Source organism: Halichoerus grypus, chromosome 7 (genome assembly GCF_964656455.1).
Source record: "Halichoerus grypus chromosome 7, mHalGry1.hap1.1, whole genome shotgun sequence".
Lineage (NCBI taxonomy): Eukaryota > Metazoa > Chordata > Mammalia > Carnivora > Phocidae > Halichoerus > Halichoerus grypus.
This window is the reverse complement of record NC_135718.1, coordinates 106,744,309-106,763,805: the sequence shown is the minus strand read 5'-3', so window position 1 is coordinate 106,763,805 and position 19,497 is coordinate 106,744,309. Positions and strand designations below refer to the sequence as shown.

The 19,497-nt window shown below is 40.8% G+C and overlaps 1 long non-coding RNA gene across 2 annotated transcripts in view; it reads left to right on the top strand.

Annotated features, from left to right (window-relative positions):
* LOC118519476 (uncharacterized) overlaps positions 1-19,497 on the top strand; it is a 517,670-nt gene that overhangs the window by 483,979 nt on the left and 14,194 nt on the right. For both annotated transcript variants that reach the window (XR_013449842.1, XR_013449843.1), the window contains one exon: positions 4,271-4,407. This is a non-coding gene — a long non-coding RNA (uncharacterized LOC118519476). The remainder of the gene's footprint in view (positions 1-4,270; positions 4,408-19,497) is intronic.

Here is a 19,497-nt window from a genome sequence, read left to right as displayed (position 1 = left end):
AGTCTTCTCATCTGTAAAGTAGGGATAATAATGGTACTTACCTCATTGGTTGTTTTGATAACTAATGAGTTCATATATTTAAAGCCCTATCGCTAATATAATTTCCTACTGTTCTAGCTCTGGAGAAAGATACTGGATGTCCTAGAAAATTATATTACCTCCATCATGTAGAGTTTTTCTTGCAAGAGTAACAGATGGGTGGTGACCAGCGACTGACCACACTTGGGTCAGATTTCTGTGATGTCTAATCCATGGCCAACCCTTGTTTATAAAACACCCTAAGGCCATTTTCCTTAGGAAAAGGCCGTGGGTAGACAATTTTCCTTAGAAGGGATGGTGAGTGTGGCAAGCTGTGACTGGCAAGCCCATTTTGGGAGGGATTAGTGTAAAGAGGATGCTTCATCTAATTAACTAAATCCATCCATCATGCTGCTATTACAATCTCTGACCCTTCTTTCTTTCTCATTTAACTCATGTAATTACTTCAATTATGCACTTCTTCAATTATTATAATTATGTATTTTTTATTGAAGACATTCTTAGATGGTATGATGTTGGCAAGATGATATCTAAGCTTCCTTTCTGTCTTGATATTCAATTAGGATGTCTTTACAATGATTCCTGTTAGTTTGGAGGGCAAGGGCCCTGTCTTCTTGTTTACGGCTATATTCCCAGAATTAGGATAGTGCCTGATGTGTGATAAGTGCTCAATAAATATTAGTTGAATGAATGAATAAAAAGGAGATTTGGAAGAGGGAAATGGTCAGGCAGAGTGATACTGGGCATACATTTTATGGTCTTTCTCTAATGTTTAATGTCTATCGTTTTTCTATTATAAGATAGAAAATTATCCATCACTCATATTTTACTGGTGTATTTTTCTTACTGGACCAAAATAAACCCTCTGGAGGTCAGTGCAATGAGCTAAGCCAGGTGCTGAACAGGCAGCAATAGGAGATGGAGATGTTTACAACCAGAAGTTGAACTGGCGTATTGCTGATAACTAGGAAAAGCATTACCAAAGTCACTCTGCAGTTGCCATGGATACTATCTTGGGTGCTCTGAGGTGTCATTACACAGTGGAAAGAGTCATGCAGAGTTGGGCTCAAATCCCAGGTCTGCTCTTCTTTGGCTCTATGTCCTTGAACAGGTTATTTAAACTCTAGAGCCTCAGTTTTCTTATTTAGAAGATGCAGAGTTAGATTAGAGATGATAATGGCGCTTACCATATAGTAAACATTTTCCATTACCCAGCACTAATCCTTCTTAATTATTCTGTGTGGTACATGTTATTATTCCTATTGACAGAGGAGACAACCCAGGTGCAGAGAGGCAAACTGATTTGTCAAAGTCATACAACTGATAAGAGGTGGAGCTAAGATTTAAACCAGGTTTGGCCTGAATCTCATACCTTGAATAGAGAGAATTTATGTAAACTGCCTGTGCCTAGCACACACAGCCATTTAATAAGGGGAAATGTTAAGATTAGTTCTCAATATGTACGGCCCTCAGGACTTTCTCATCCTCACCGTTTCTTCCCAAGTCAGAGAGCTTTAAAGACCCTCCTTCCCACCTCACCCCATTTCCTTACACAAACTCATGAGCTTCAAAGACCTTGTAAATGAAGTGAAACAACAGTGAACACAACTGGCTACTTTCTAGACAGTGTCAGGAAAGGACAGTCCATTTCCTTGGTTTGAGGATCATTTAGGGGTTAGTATGTGTCTTACAGTGGCATGCTCAGATCCCTGACAACTGGGTAAAAATGGGTCAGGTAGGCTTTTCTACCAAGTAAACACAGAAAAGTGGGTGTTCAAACCTTTCTCCCGCTCACCATCATGCATCAGCATTGCTTTTTCAAGTGTTCGGAGCTATAGCCATGAGAGATTCTTTATAAACCCAAATTTGATTCTGTTCTCTGGATCAAAGAAATGATTACACCCTGGAGGGCTTAAACTATTATACAAGAAGAAAGAGAAGAAGAGGGTAAATGCTGAGATGGAGAATAATTATTGCCAAAGGTGAAGGAGATTGACTGGGAGCATGATACCTGTATAATTGAGGCAAAGTGAATATAAAAACCTGTGCTTATTTCCAGCATGCACATTCAGAGGTCCTTGGCGACTGGCGTGTACAGCAGGTGGGGTGCTTAAATGTTGCTTCTCTTGGATCTTTGCTTTGATAATCTGCTTTTACAAGGCCTATTTAAGGAGTCCACTTTACTGCTGGCAGGGGAGTGGAGCACAATAAAGCTCTATTTAAAAAACAATCCCAGTTATCTTAAATTTCTTATGGCATTCTTCAAGTGTTAAATCTGCAGACGAAGATAATGGCAACTCTCTCCTGACCTTAAAAAGAATTTCCGGTAATGGTTGAGTTTCCCAGTATAAGCTCAGGTGGTGGGGTGAGTGGAATGGGAAACCAGAGAACCTGACCTGGATCTACATGCGTAATTTCCTGCCCCTGTGGGTTCTGTTCTTTATGAGAAGCTGGAGTTTTTTTCTGATTTTTCTAGGAACTTATTTCAGGGTCTCCTTCTGGACGCTGGGAAGGATTGCATCCCAGCCAACAAGCTGTATTAGACAAATAAGGGGCAGGCCAGGGTTATAGTTGAGGAAATTCTATCTCAAATCTTGGCTTCCTCACCTACCTTCACTTTCTAGATTGCCAGTTTCATTTCCATGGTGAGACTAGGGTCAGTCTGGATGCGATATGGCTTATTAAAGGGAATATGCCATGCTCCTTGAAGTTTAGAGCTCAGCCTGGTCTTTCCTGACCCCCTTTCCTCCTTCTTCTCTTCTTCCTCTTCCTGGCAGTCCTGCTCCTCCTTCTCTTCATCTGCTTTCCCCTCTTTCTCTTCTTCCCCTTCTTTCTTTGGTGTCTCAGTTCACACTTTTTTTTTTTTTTTTTAAGATTTTATTCATTTATTTGACAGAGAGAGACACAGCAAGAGAGGGAACACAAGCAGGGGGAGTGGGAGAAGGAGAAGCAGGCTTCCTGCAGAGCAGGGATCCCGATGTGGGGCTCGATCCCAGGACCCTGGGATCATGACCTGAGCCGAAGGCAGACGCTTAATGACTGAGCCACCCAGGCGCCCCCCAGTCTACACTTTTATTTTTCATCTACTCTACTTTCTCCACTTCATTTTTTACTTTCTCTTCCTCCATATTTCAAACCTAACTCATCTTTGTAGTTGTGTCCTTCATGTCTCTTCCTTTCCCCTCTATGATATTTTCCATTTTTTCAAAGTAGTAGTATTTGTTTATCACCTTTTTGAAAGAATTGACATCGTTAATGGCATGAAACCCCCAGGGGACAGAAGTGGAAATGAGAAGCTCTGTTCCTCAATACCCAGATGGACTGAGAGGAGGGGGGGAAATACAGCACAAAAGACTAGCCCCAGGGCCCCAGACAAATTAATCTGGGCTGAGTGCTGCCTACTCTTCTCTGGATGGCTCTGTTGGTCCCACTACACTGTTTTATCAACTGTCTGGCCCTCTATACCAAAACTTGGAATTTATTTATCTGTTGGTTTTTGTTCCCACCCCCAATAAGTCTGCAATTATTTGCTTTTGAAGACAAACATTAACATTGTTAAAAGCCTCCCATAGGTGCTTACCCTAAACTCACCATGCTCAGAAACCTAACTGGAGTGGCACCAGAGATAACACTGCAAATCATTGTTAAGGAAAGCTTTGCTTCTGAGGATAGCAGAAAACCAGTGATGAGAGCCAAACAAAATATCTGAGCCCTAGTCAGCAAAAGAAGAAAAGAGCATGAGGTGCAGACCTTGTGAAAGGTACCATGAAATGTACTGCAGCCAGAATGAGTAAAGAGGCAGGAGCAAAGCCCGTGTGGGTGGAGGGACTGACGCAATGGGCAAAGCAGGAAGGGGAAGATTGGTGGGCAAGAGGGCTGAGTTTAGAGACCTTTGATATTCTTAGAAATGCACTTCTCAGTCCTCCTTCAAAGAAGAAATTGTTGCCTTAGCTTCAGGGAATGCTGTCCTCTGCAGACAGTCTTCAGCTCTCAGTCCATTTAGGAATTGGATCAGCTGCAGACAGCTTCTTGTCAAAGGCCATACTTTCCTGAAATGTCGTACATCTAATGATTGATGGAGATGGAAGGAAAAAGACTCACCCACTTCAGGCCAATGCAGGACAACTCTGCCGGGACATTTTAGCCCTAGATTGGCCAAGGCTGTCTTTTTGGTTTGTGTTGTAGCTCAACCTCTCCCTCTACCCATTCTTCTTTCTTTTTTCTCCCAGAGGAGCTTCCCTAATGAGTATCCTCCATAGATGGAGTAACCTCCATCTTAGTCTGCTTCCCAGAGACTAGATGCCCAGTGGTCCAAGAAAGCAAGTATTAAGATGGAATTTTGGAGCCAGATGACTTATTTCCCATTGGGTAAGGAGGATTCCATCAATAAAAGAGCACAGATAGATAGCCTCTAGCACAAGGACAAGTTCAGTTATCAAAACTTTCAGCAGAATTGGATGGTATACTAGTGGAAAGGAATGCTATGTATTAAGTATTAGAGAAATTGTAAGTAGAATAACAAGGGAATTGACTGGCTATTGCTAAGCCCAATTGATGCACTAAACTACAGGGTAGCAAACCATGACTCATGGGTGAAATTCTGCCCATTGCCTGTTTTTATAAATAAAGTTTGATTGGAACACAGCCACACTCATCATTTATATATTGTTTATAACTGTGATTTTACTATAAAGGCAAGTTGAATAGTTGTGATAGCAAATTTATGGCCTCAAAGCCTAAAATTTTTAGTACTATGTACTATATAGCCCTATAAAGAAAAAGTTTGCTGACCACTGCACAAGAAAAAAGAGAAAGAGTTAGAATGATTAACAAGTAATTGCAAAACTAAACATGAAACCCAGAAGACCTTTTTGACAGATTACAAAGAAGCTCTCTTCTCAGGTATTGGGATGGCAGAGAGAGCTATAAAGCTAAACCAGGACTTGATCAGTGTAGTAACTGAGCTCCAAAGAAAGTTAAGCTCCCAGCCAAGGGAGGTCTATTATGCTAAGGTCAGGGCTCTGGTTAGGAAAGAAGGGGACATTAACACATTGGATAGGGACATCTGGATATCAATATAATAACAATTTTGAATTTCTAGAGTCTTCTGAACGCTTTGAGCCTGTAGAAGTAGCCCAACAATCCCAATTAAAAGCTAACATACTCCTTTTCTTGCTTGAAGAAAATGCAAAGACCTCTCCCTTAAGAAACAACATGTGCCCCCCCCCCTCAGGATCTGCCCCATCTCCCCTCTTGGCCCCTAAACCTATAACTAGCAGCCAGAAGAATGTAGGGCCTGCAAGGGAAGGAGAGACTATACTTTAAGGGAGCTGCAGAATTAGCCAGCATGTACCAGCAGGAGCTGGGAGACTATATGTGGCACTGGATTCCTGGGGTGCTTGATCAAGGGGACTAAAATACATGGTTAGATAAGGGAGATTTTTATTGAATTAGGAGTATTCTTCTGAGACACAGGATTTAATACTGTATAAAAGACTCCAGAGATATGGCAGACTTGTTACAAAGTCTAGAAGCATGAAAAATGAGTAGCCTACACTGAGTGAGGCTGAAATGCCAGAATTTCCATGGAAGAAGATGAAGGAAATTATTAAAAGACTCGGGGAAATAGCATGCTAAAGTGGATATACTATGTAAAGCCAAAAACCCCACGAGATGATTGTGTTCCATGGGAAGACCCAGAGGATATACAATTTACCAATGCCCCGAGGAAAGTTCTGATGCTACGGTCAACAGCATCAAGAAGTCCTGTGATGCCTCTCTTTTATAGGCCATGGATAATGATAGGAGAAACCATTACAGAACAAAGCCCACTGATAACAATGGTCTGATTCTATTCCTAATACAATTGAGGCCAGGTAGCAGCACTTAACTGTAGGAAGCCAAGTGTATGTAATTTACATAAAGAACAGCAAGGTTGGAATGGCAGCCCAGAAGATGTGATCTACAGAGTTGTGAATTGTTAAGAGACTGTGGTATCCCTAAGAGCAGAAAAGATGTGTATGCAACAAAGATTATTCAACTTGTATCATCAGAGGATACCAAGGATGGATCATCAAAAAGTCAAGGACAGTCACCCCAATAAAAGGTCATGGTTCTTGCCCATTTTCTAGGCCTGAGCCAGTTTTTAGATCCCAAACTTGTTGTTTAAAGAGGAAACAGAGCCTCTGGTACAAAAGACTACAACACCATGGCAACATATGCAGTAATGATTCTTCCAGTTCTTCCTCAAAAAGATTTATAGCAATTTACTCAGGGCATGGTGAAAAGGGAATACCCAAGTATTTCAAGGATTGTTGGACACAGTGTTGAAGTTAACACACTTGAAGACATGAAATATTTCTGTAGCTCTTCTATTAAAATAGAGACTTATGAGGCCCAGGTAAAACATGACTTTGACAAAGGTCTAGCTTATTGTATGTCTTGGGTTTGTGTATCACCCTGTGGCAATTTCCCCAGTCCCCAAAAGTATAATTGGGCTAGAAATACTTGGTAATTGGTGCAACCTCCTCATTGTGTTTTTGGCCAGTGGGGTAAGAGCCATCTGTAATAATGGGGAAGGTCAAGTGCAAGTGCCTAAACTTCCCTACCTCTGGACAAGATAGTAAGAATAAAAAATTACATTCCAGGAGTGGGGAAAACAGAAATTAGTGCTTCCATTAAGAATATAAAGGAATCAGGAGTGGTGGTCCCCATCATATCTTCCTTTACATTCCTAGTCTGGTACTAGAAAAACCAGACTGATCCTACCACAAATTCAACCAAGTTGTAACCTTGTGGTATGCATGCAACTGCCATGCCAAATGAAGTATCTCTTGCTAAAAGAGGTTACCATGGCCTCAGGTACCATTGATCTGGTGAATGTTTGCATTCCTATCCCTGTTTACAAAAAGAATCAGAAATTGTTTGCATTTCTGTGGATTGGACAACAATATATATTTGCATTTTAACTCTAGGGCCATGTTACATTTTCTATTTTCTGTCATAATATAAACCAAAGAGATTTGGGTCATCTGGATACCTCAAAGAACATCATATTGATACACTATATCAAAGATAGTAAGCTATTAGGGTTGAAGAAGCAAGAAGTGGTTGACATGTTGGAGACCTTGATAAGACACATGCTTTCAAGAAGGTGAAAGATAAACTCTATGAATATTCAGGGGCCTGCAATATCAGTAAAATTTGTAGGAGTCCCATGATCACGGGCATTTTAGGACATTCCCTCCAAAATTAATCAAACTATTGCATCTTGCTCCTCCTATCTCAAAGAAGGAAGCAAAGGCCTATAAGCCTTTTATGGTGCTAAAAGAATATTTCACACCTGAGAATACTGCTTCTTTCATATAGCAGGTGATACAAAGGCTTCCAGCTTTGAATAGGGCCCAGCACAGAAAAGGGCTCTTCAGCGGGTCCAGGCTATGAACCAAGCAGCATGCCATCTAGGTCATGTAATACAGCAGACTTTATGATATTAGAGATATCAGTGGTAAGAAAAGATGCCATGTGGAGTTTATGGCAAGATACAATAGGAGAATCACAAGATAATTTGGAGTTCTGGATTTAGGACCATGCTATCTGCAGTGAAGAATTATACTACTTCTAAAAAACAACATATGAGGGTGCTTGGGTGGCTCAGTCAGTTAAGCATCTACCTTTGGCTCAGGTTATGATCCCACGGTCCTGAGATTGAGCCCTGTGTCAGGTTCCTGCTCAGTGGGGAATCTGTCTCTCCCTCTCCCTCTGCGCCACTCCCCGGCTTGTACTTGTGCTCTCTCTCTCTCTCAAATAAATAAATAAAATCTTAAAAAAAAAAAAACCATCTGATGTGCTAATTTCACCCTAAAAAGCTAGAAAAAGATGAGCAAACTAAACCCAAAGCAGACACAAAGAAAGAATAAAGACTAGAGTGGAAATAAATGAAATAGAGAACAGAAAAACAATAGAGAAAATTAATACAATAAAAAGTTGGTTATTTGAAAAGATCAAGAAAATTGATGTATCTTTAGCTAGACTGACCAACTAAAAAAAAAGAAGACTCAGTTTGCTAGAATCAAGAATGATATAAGGGACATCACTACCAGCCTCACAGAAGTGAAAAGAATTCTAAGGGAATAGTATAAACAATTGTATACTATCAAATGAAGTAGCCTAGATAAAATGGGTAAATTCCAAGAAAGATAAAAACTAATGAAACTGACTAAAGAACAAATAGAAAATATGAATAGACATAAAATAAGTAGTGAGATTAAATTAGAAAAAAAAAAAGTCCACAATTAAAGTGCAGGCCCAGGTGGTTTCACTGGTGAATTCTAAAAAGTGTTGAAAAGAAGAATTAACACCGAACCTTCACAAAATCTTCCAAAAAACTATAAGAAGCAGGGATACTTCTCATCTCATTCTATGAGGTCAGAATTACTTAATACAGGGGCACCTGGGTGGCTCAGTTGGTTAAGCAACTGCCTTCGGCTCAGCTCATGATCCTGGAGTCCCAGGATCAAGTCCTGCATTGGGCTCCCTGCTCAGCAGGGAGTCTGCTTCTCCCTCTGACCCTCCCCCCTCTCATGCTCTCTCTCTATCTCATTCTCTCTCAAATAAATAAATAAAATCTTTAAAAAAAAAAAAAGAATTACTTAATACAAAAATTATCTCAAAATGGAGGTGATACCCACATGTAAGAGCTAAAACTATAAAACTCTTAGAAGAAAACAGATGTTACTCATCATGACTTGGATTAGGCAATGGCATTTAAGACACAACACCAAACAAAAGCTATGGGGGGAAAAAAAAGGTAAAATAGACCTCATTAAAATTAAACAAAACGAAACAAAATGTTTGCACTTTAAAGGACACCATTGAGAAAGTGAAAAGACAACCCATATAATGGGAGAAAATATTTGCGTATCATATATTTGGTAAGGGTCTAGTCTCTAGAATGTATGAAGGACTTCTACAATTGAACAATAAAAAGACAACATGATTTGAAAGTGGACAAGAATTTGAGTAGAAATTTCACCAGTGAAGATCTGCAAATGGCCTATAGGTACATGGAATGATGCTCAACATCATTAGTCATTAAGGAAATGCAAAATAAAACCACAATGAGATACCACTACACACAGACTTAGGGTGGCTATAATAAAGTTGGACCATAACTAATGTTGGTGAGAATGTGGGAAAATTGGAACCCTTATTCATTGCTTTTGGAAATGTAAAATGGTGCAACTGCTTTGGAATATAGTCTGATGGTTCTTCATAAAGCTAAATTTAGAGTTACAAAATGACCCAGAAATTCCACTCATAGGTTCAATAAAAATTAAAACATGCACCCTCACCAAGACTAAAAACTAAACACAAGAACTAAAAACCATGGAGATACTCACTTTGAAAGGTTGAATTTTGTGGTGTGTGGATTATAAATAAATAAAGCTGTCTAAAAACAAAAAGAGTGAGGCACCTAGGGTGCAAAATTTAAGGAGGCACTTACTCGTGTGCAAGTACCCCCTTAAATTTTGTGCCCTAGTTGTCTTGCTTGCCTCACTCTGGATCTGCCATTAAACTTCACTTCCAAGTTTCCCACTGAAGTGCTAGAGAAGCTGTTCTACAAAAGCATATGCACAAGTTGACCCAAGCGATAGGAGGGGTGGACTGTACTGGAGTTGGATACCTGCTTTGCCGTTCTCTTTGAGGAGGGCCTTGTTGTACCAGTAGCAGTGAGTTCTGTGAGAAGCTTTGTGTGTCTGCCTCTTCAGAGATCACCTGAGCTTCAGAAAGCCCCTTTTCTCAAGGCAGAGTGCCTTCTGAGATGTTCCACATTCAGTGATTGTAGAAGAAACAATCTAAAGGCTCAGCCATTCCAGCCCAAGGGGGGATACTCTGATGGGTCAGTCTAGCTGCACAACTTCCCTATGGACTAGGCTGAGGTGGTGGTTCAGGCCATCATCAGAGCTCAGTTTCTCCCTCGCCCATTCCAGCTTGCTTCCCTTCTTTCCATGGTGGTTATCCCAAGAGCACTCCCTAATAAACATTCTGCTCACTACAATCCATCTCAAAGTTTCCTTTCCTGAGAACCTAATCTGCAATAGGGCTTTAGGGAAATTATAAGCAAACAAACAAACAGATGAACAGCAAACACACAGAATCCATTAGCGTTAACCACTATCTTTTTCTTTAGGGCTGTGATACCACTTATAATGGTACCAGGCCCCAAAATTAGAGGATCATTCCACCTCAGTTTTTAACAACTATTCATAGAAATGGCCTAAATTCGTTTTCAGAATGAAATGAGGGAAGAAGGCAATAATAAATAATAACAGATGATTGCAGATACTGAAGTGCAGCCGCAGATACTGGCAGGAGTGGTGGAGCATGGTTGTAGGGATGTGGTGTAAGTGACCCAGAAAGGATACGCCACCTTTCCTGTCCTGAAGGAGCTCACAGTCTTTTCGTAGATGTGGGCGATGATCTGTATAATCATATAACGTCAGTGCAGGGCTGATGATTATAGTCTGGAACTCCTTTTCTTAGAGGTTTTCAGCTTCCCCTTCCTGTTTCTTCTCTCTCTCCTTCCCTCCTCCTCCACTCACTCCCTTACTCTGGAGCCCCTGGTTCCTGCTGCACCCATGCTTGCCCTGGGGGTGATGGAGGCCTTCCAGATCTGCCAAGGAGACCACTGTGGCATGGACTTGGATGCAGGCTCTGGGAGAAATCTATCTGTGATGAGAAGCTGAGGGTTTTTGATGAGCAGGCCACAGACCTCAGGGCATCAGCCAAGACCCCTAATCTACATATTAATGTGGTTTTGTAAAGAGTTTCCAACATCTTTTATTTCATGAACATTGCTTATAGACTAACTCTTACTACATATGGAATCAAGAGTCTAGAATCTGTTACCATTCTGCCTCTTAACTAGTCCTGGCCAGCCGGAGATCTAGAGGGAGAGACAGCAGTTGAAACAGTGCTATTGGGGGTTTAGAGAGGTCCTTTTGTCTGTATTCTAGCTCCATGGTTAGTAATGCTTTCCTTTTAGGCTTAAGGTTTTGCTTACCTATCCAAGCATAATCTTTCAAAAAAGGAAATGGAAAAAATTTTTTTAAATGATCTGAATTAAAGTTCTGCTTATTATTTATGTGAGTCTGGCAGTTACAAAACTGCTGCGAGCTGAAGTTTTCTCAGGTATAAGATGAAATGAGAGGGGCTCCTGGGTGGCTCAGTCAGTTCAGCATCTGATTCTTGATTTTGGCTCAGGTCATGATCTCGGGGTCATTGGGCTCCATGCTGGGCATGGAGCCTGCTTGAGATTCTCCCTCTCCCTCTGTCCCCCACCCTTGCTCCCACACATGCATGTGCTCTCTCTCTCTCAAAAAAAATATGAAATGGGAATAACTGTGGCCTCACAGGATTATTAGAAAGATGAAGGTAACAATGATGAGAATTTCATATATTGTCAAGTACTATATAATGGTAAGGGGTTATTATTTTCAGCTGTTCCCATTTCATCATAAATATTATAAATGATATTACTGTCAGTTTTCTTTCTTTATCTGGGGACATTACAAAGTGGGAGTTTTAAAGACAAAGAAGGAAAGGATGATTTGGGAGCAGTTACATGATGTACTTGTCAATGGTAAGTCTGGGCATGTGTCATTGAGAGGCAGAATGTACTGGATAAATCCAAGGGAGTGAATTAGTGGTGGAGAATTGCTGGCAACCATTAGTTAATCACCTTATAGTTCTCCAAGAGTGAGCCCTAGACCACATAGCGTCTAAAGAAAGCCAAGTACAGATAACCTCATTCATGCATGCATGCATTCATTCATTCATTTACCTCCTGAAGAAATAATTAGCCAGCTTTCACTTTGTGCTTGACACTGAGAGCATTGAACAAAAGCAGCCTCACAGAGCGGTGGCAGAGACAGGATGATAGATCACCCATTTCAGCACCATGTGGCAAAGCCGTGACAGCGGTAACAAGGCTAGGAGAGGAGCATCTAGATCAGATTAGGAAGCTCAAGAAAGGTTTCTTGGAAGAGGTGCTGCTCGATCTGAATTTAGAAGGATGAGTAAGTCTTAGATGAAGTGGGGGTGGATAGAGTGTTTTCCTAGAAGAGGGAACAATATGTGCAAAGACTTGGAAGCTGAAAGCAGTCTGTCGTATTTTAAGGAACCACAAGTAGTTTCAAATGACTGTTTTGAAGGTGTGTGGGGAGGGTGAGTGGGAGGAAGCAAGGCGTGTGTGAAGGTGGGAGAACAGAGAAATAGGAGAGGACAGAGCCAAAATACCTGAACTTGATTCTGAGAGTTTTGTGGGACCCGAGCCTGGGGGCAGTGACACAGTCAGCACTGCATTTTAGAAAGAGTAGAATTGCTAGGAAGGGGTTAAGCCCAGAGGCAGGAAGCTCAGGATTCTGCACAGCAGCTGTGAGGGCATGACGTGTAGCCTGGCCTTGGGGTTGGAGATGAGGGAGTAGAGCCGACAGAGTCTGCAGCAATTTATGGTACAGAGCTCTGTGACCAAGTGGAAGCATGAGAGTGACAAGTTAGAATGCCTTTCAGAAGCTGAAACATACAGAGAATTTGGGTTTGGTCACTTGACACTTACTATTAAAACCTTCCTCCCCCATTGGGAGTATAAATATCTGCTGATGGTCTGCCTACTTTCAGGTTCTGGGAGGAGGACCAAGCATCCAGCTCTTTTCAGTTAAATAGAGGACTTATCTCACCACCAGTCAGGCACAGTCCATGATTTACTCCAGGAAATCAAGCTCATTTAAAGCAGACTTGCACAGAATGGAGTCTCCGATTTCCCACATTCCCTGCAAGGCCCCAGATTCCCTGCCCTGCTTCCCCTACAGAGCGGTGTGTGGTTACCCTGAGCAGCGCCTCCATAGGGTCATCCCCTCCAGCTTATGCTTCCCCGTCCCAGCATGCACACCATCCTCTGTCGGGAGTGACAGATGACTATTTTGGTCTTGGGATTTCCTCTTCAGAGTGTGTCTGTCACTTCTCCAGTCTGTGATAAATGCATTCTAAAGAACTTAAAGGCTGTTTGACTGGGGCTGAGGCATCTATTTTAGGTTAGAATTGCTGACATTCCAGGAGCATTTTTTTTTTTAAATAGAAAAAAGAGTATTAGAAAGATATGCTCTGCTCTCTTTTACACAGCAAGACTTCTATGCTACCTAGTGATCTGGGGTGCTGTGGTGCGTTTGGAACCCGTATTGTGACTGTGGTGGATGATCAGAATGGCCAGTGTCCTCCCAGCACCCATGCCATTGCAGAGAGACTTTGTATTTCCTCCAATTAAGGGGAGAAAAAGGCTGCTTTTTCTCAGGGCAGTGAAAAAAATGGGAATTTTTTTTTTTTACTTTCATTTTTTATTGTTATGTTAATCCCCATACATTACATAAAAATGGGAATTTTAAAGGGAAGGAAGGAAGGGACGATTTGGGAGAAGTCATGTGATTAACTTGGCACTGCACTCATGGAGGGTATGTCTGGGCGTGCGTCTAACTGGGAGGCAGAATGTACTGGATCACAGTACACCGAGACATAAGGAACACTGGGGGGTTGCTGGGGAAAATAAATGAACTGCTTTGCAGTTCTCTAAGAGAGAGCCCTGTGCTAGTGTTCAAAAAGAGCCAAGTGCAGATCACTTCATTTATTCATCCATTAATTCATTAACTCATAAATCCATTAATTTAAAACCACCTATCAGCTGTCAGTTTGTGTCCCTTAGGTACTGTGAGAAGTGAGGCTGAGTGTACTATGGCAGCCCTAGCTGAGATGTGCTGAACGCACCCCAGCCTCGGCCAAAAGAGCCACCTGGGAGAATCATGAGTTAAATGATGATGAATTTGTAAGCCTCTAAGTTTTGGTGTGGTTGATGTGCAGCAAAAGCTAAAGCATGATCTAAATCTAAAGGATACCTATTTTGGTCTTCATTTCCCTAGAAACCTCCTTAGGCCTTCCCTGAAAATAGGTGATGCCAGATTTTAAAGTCAAAATGGCCCATGCCATAGAGCAGAACAAGAAAATTTCGTGAAAGCAGAGGAAAATGCTTGGACCATCACTGGAATGTAGAACACAACCAGGATTAATTTTTAAGGGTAGGCAAGGAAGGTTAGACCCCAATAACCTTTAGAATGTAGAAGCTTACAAATGTAATTAAAGGTATTGCTTTAATTTTTCTTATTGCCCTAGGTAATGATTGATTTGGTGATTTTTTTCTATTATCTTTTTATTAAACATTTTTAGCTCATAAAAACCTTACTCTAAGCTTATTTATCACAGAAAAATTACCTTTCTATTTCTTCTGGGTCATCTGCAAATTTTATTCACTTTACCAAAATGAACCATGTGATACCCTGGAACAATGTGAATCTTTCAAAGATTCTCTTTGAGAACAGTAATATAAAATATAAAAATAAAATATCAACTAATTATTACTGTAAATTTACTATAGACCAGATACTCTGCTTATGGCTCTACATTCATTATCTCATTCAATCATTTCATCAGCTCATATGAAGTAGAAACTACCCTCATTAGTGATTCCACTTACGAGGTTAACTGAGGCTCAGAGCCTCGCCTTGGGAGGAAGCCAGCAAGAAGCAGCTGTGGCATCTGAGGGTGTTGTGTTGTAGGTGCTCCACTCCTAGCCATCACTTGGTACTGCTGTGTTGGGACTGAACCCACACTCTGCTGTTGTTCTCCATTATTATTCTTGGGCCAGCCCTCCAAATTCTGTGCACTTCACGTTTCTCCATCTATAACATGGAGGTAACAATAGGCTATTAACTGTTAACAGTATGCAGAAACCTTGGGCTGAAATATGCCATTTTATATGATTATAGTAGTAAATATGGAAGCTCTCTGAGGACGTAAAATAGTATCTTGCACACAGCAGGAAATTCGTTTTTGTCCCTACAAAGATTGTCAAGACAAGCAATTAGAGTGTTGATCTCAACAGGTCTCCCCATTTTTTCTGTCTCTTCCCTCTTTCTCCACACAGTATTTGAAGGATATTCCATAAATATGAGTGTTTTGAACAGTTCCTGGTTCTGGTCCACTAGACTGAGCCCCAGCCATTTTTGACATGAACAGAAGACAGACCCCTTGTCTAGAAGCTCAGGGACACCAAATAATTTGTCATTGTCCTACGAGAAATACAGAAACTGGTAGCAACAAGGATGTCCAATGAGTGACAGTAGAGGCAAAATATCTGTGAAGATAAATGATGCTTACTGAGTGGGAAGGTTCAGGTAACTCACAGATGTGGCCAGTGTATCCAGCAGGAGGTAGCTGTTCCTTTTCTGCCTCTCAAAGAATGTTAACTTGTTTACAGGTGCACAGTGGATGAATGGGATGGGTGCTTAGAGGAAATAGAATGTTTTTTATCTGGCACTAGGATTTGCCCATTGTGTGGTCTCAAGTAGTCCCAACCACTCAGACACACAAACCGGCAAGCGCATGTATGCATGCATGTGCACACACACACACACAGATACATAGTGACTGATAGTGCACACAGACCCATGCACACATCACAAAAGATGCACTTAAGCAGAACTCCTCTATTTTTTTTTAATATTTAGCATATATGGCCAAAGGAAAAGAAAATCAATAAATAATACAAGATAAAATGAATCCTCAATTCCTTAACAAGGAGGAAGGGAAAATGTATAAAACGTCGACATCAGCCTCAAGGCCAGTGATGAGGGCTGCCTCTCTGGTCTCATAAATCCTGCCTAACAAGACAGAGATTACCAGTCATAAAGCATCTCATTCTCACATGGTGTCATTTCCATAAATGCAGTATATAAAGAACACAATGATGAGTGCTAACTCAGATCACTGGGGAAAAGACAAATGTTCATAAAGGAGCTTTTATTGTCAAAGTGAGGTTTTAGAACTTGTCTCAAAAGGATGTCCCAAAACTGCTATGAAGAAATAAACACACATTCGTGTGTGTGTGTGTATGAATAATATTTTTTTTCTTTAGTATGTCCCCATCAGCAGAAATCTAGACTGCTGAGTAAGGAGGCCAAAGGCACATGACCCTTGCATTCACAGCAGCATTAACTGTCCATTTTCCCTTATGTGTGTCCTAAATGATGTCACCAATATGCTTTTTGCCAGTCCACACCCCAGGACTGCTGGGATGTAGTTCAGGCTTGTTGGAGGATTCCTGCCCAGGTCCCTGAAGCCACCTTCTGGTTAACAGTGGTCTTTCTAATTAAGAGAACTTCCAGCAACCCTCTGTGCCCCATGAACAAGAGGGGGCCTGTCTAAAAGGCAGTGAAGCCAGTCTTCTAAATCTGTTATCTCCTAGTGTTTGACTCCTTGCCACCTTAGACAACTCCTAATATCCCAGTCTTATTTCTGGTCCTGTAGGGTATTTCATAACTTTGAACAGCTCCTGATTCTCTCAAATCCAGAAATCCTGAGGGTGCGGAGACAGCTCCATTAACCTCCTTCTGCCTCACCTCCAGAAGGCTGACAGCTGACCCCCCACGGACAGCTACAGAATCATGTAGATCATGCAAAGAACAGTTGGGGTTTTTTTTTAAGGAAGTTTTTTCCTAAAGGAAGAAACACTTCTCTTCTGCCTCACCTTCCAAAACAAAAACAAAAACAAAAATAACTCGACTACCCACTTAATTTTTCTACCTATCCACCTAATCTGTTCTTTTTTCTTATGTCCTATGGCAAGAACAGACACTTGACTATCGGGCATAGGTTAAGCTTTCATATTCCCTAAGCATCCTTTAAGATAGTTGTAGTAGGAGTTATAACCACACTTGGGTATACAGGGCGTTTGGCAACAGACCTGAATCCCTCTTCACTTAAACCTGTGTTCTCTCCCTTCCCCACAACAACTCTCTCCCTCTGCAAATCTGCCATCATACAAACAATCCACGTAGAGCACAGGGACACCTAGGTGACCTAGGTCTCTCAATAAGAGTGTCAGAGAACTGGGATTATACACATTCACTCATTTGTTCATCCATCCATCCAGTGGAAATTTATTTCAGGCACTTTGACAGGTGCTGTGACGTTTCAAAGATAAAGATGAAATATCTCTGCCCTCAATGAGCTTTAAACTCTGATAGTGACTTGGGATTACATTATACCTGAACTTTCCAAGATAATGTTTTCAGAGACTCATTAATAGGGGGGAAAACTCATTAAAAGGGGCCACTGATTTAAAAGAGGACAGATAAAAAATTGAAGGATTGGAAAATGGTGACTATTAGGGAAAGCTAGAGGAAACACACATCATTTAGCACAGAAGGAAAATCCTGAAGTGATGACTTAATGAGAGTATTTAAGTATATAGAGGATGGACTCCATTATGGATCTATCATCCATGAGTTTATCTAAAACCCTTTTTGAACCAAATTATCTTTTTTTTTTTAGTCTGTGCTATCTCTAGGGGTAATGAGTTCCTTATGTAGACTGCCTGCTGTGTGAAATAACACATCCTTTTGCTTCTGAAATTTCTTCCCTTAAGCTTATAGGAACTCCCCTAATTCTAGGTTCCCAGGGCTTGGTTAGCAGTCCTTATGTTGTGTGTCCTCCCTGAACCTGGCATGATTTTGCAAGCTTCTTTCATATCTACCTTCAAGCCCCTGTTTTCCTGAAGAGTCCTTGTTTTTCTTTATAGAGAATACCCTTTAGTTTCGTTATCAAATTAGCTACATAATTTGCTGAGATTTCTCCAGCTCTTGTGTGTCTTTTTAGGGGAATGCTAAAAACAACAAATGTATTAATTAATCTAAAACACACTTTCCCCTACATTTTAACATCTCTAAAATCAAGATATGTTCTGCAATCAGTGTTAAGAAAGAAATGTGTCAAAGTTTAATTGGCAGTATTTTTTTTCCCTTAATGGTAAGGAAAAAATAATGGTGTGCCTTGGCACTCACCTTCAATCATGAAATATGGCATTAATATATTGTTGGTTTTTGTGGGACAGTAAATGATAGGGTACAATAGTAATGTTTATGAGATGCCTTATAGATTGTGCAGGATTTAGTTAATTTGTGTATTTGTTCAATGTTTATTCAGGTGCTTTTTTTCCATCAACATCTTTGTTGTCTCAAAGGCCAAGCCAGCTTCTCTGTTATTTAAAACTCTTTGTATAACACCACATACCCATCAGGACCTACATGATGCTAACCAATAAAACTGGTGAAGAAGCACTGGAAACCTGGCTGAGATTCCTAACCTGGCTCCCCAAGTAAACCCTACAGGATATTTTTCCCCCATTGGTTCTGTCTAGAAGTATAGAAAAAGAGTCTTTACCCCTCATCCTCCGAACTGGGTTTAAATATAAAAGACAAGAGAATGTCAGGATGGAGCTCTGAGTTCCTTGGAAAAAGGAATTGTAGAAAACAGCATGATATCATTATTATTATCATGTTGACCATGTCCCTTGAAATCTCAGCCATTCTGGAGAATGGATTTTCAACACAAGTGCAGCTCTATAATCGGAGCTTAATTGGAGGCAGTCTGTTCAGCAAGCTTCTCGGCATGATTCTCCTTTCTAAGGCAGATTGTATTTCACTTTGCATAATGAGGCAATCTTTCTATTTACTGATTATTTCCTTATATAACTTGATCACTGAAAAGAAGTCACCGCTGAGATGTCAAACAACTGACTAATAAACATATTCCCAATTCCTGATGTGCAGAGCACTTAAGATCCCTCTTTTGCTTGCAGATTCGAGTTTGTGCACACTATATGTCAGAGGACACATTTTGCTAGAAGGCAAGGTTTATATTCCTGGCATTTTATATATAAAGCCAGGAGGAAAAGAACAAGGTAATGTCTCCAGGGCTGGCATCTTGAAGGTATGCGATAGGATGTGAAATTCTTAGAGTTGACCTAATGATCACACAACTAACATTTGTAGAGTGCTTTATAATTTCATATTAATTTATTCCCTACACCACCATGATAGAAATAAGCAAAACATGTATTATCCCACTTTGATTATGAGAAAGGCAATAATTGAAACCATTAACTTGTCCAAAAATACAGTTAAGAATTGGCAGAACCAAGAATTGAGTCCAGGTGTTTTGATTCAGAACCCTGGGTATCATGCTGTCTCCCCATGAAAACTGACTATATTTCCAGGCCTTCCCCCAGTCTTCCTGACAACCACAGTGGCGCCAGCAGTACTGTGTCCTTAATGATTCAGATAAGGGAGCCAACAGGTTTGTACCAGTTTCCTTAATTTCCTCAATCATCCGATTTGTTTTATAGCATGGACCGGAAAAGCTACCTTTATCCATTGTTCCTATAGCATCTCCTGGCTTGTTTTCTGTATAGAGCTTATCCTGATCTCTAACTTTCCTGTGTATTAATATGTCTCCTTACTGTCTGTCTCCCCTATAGAATGTTAGGTACATGTGGGTGTATATTGTTACACA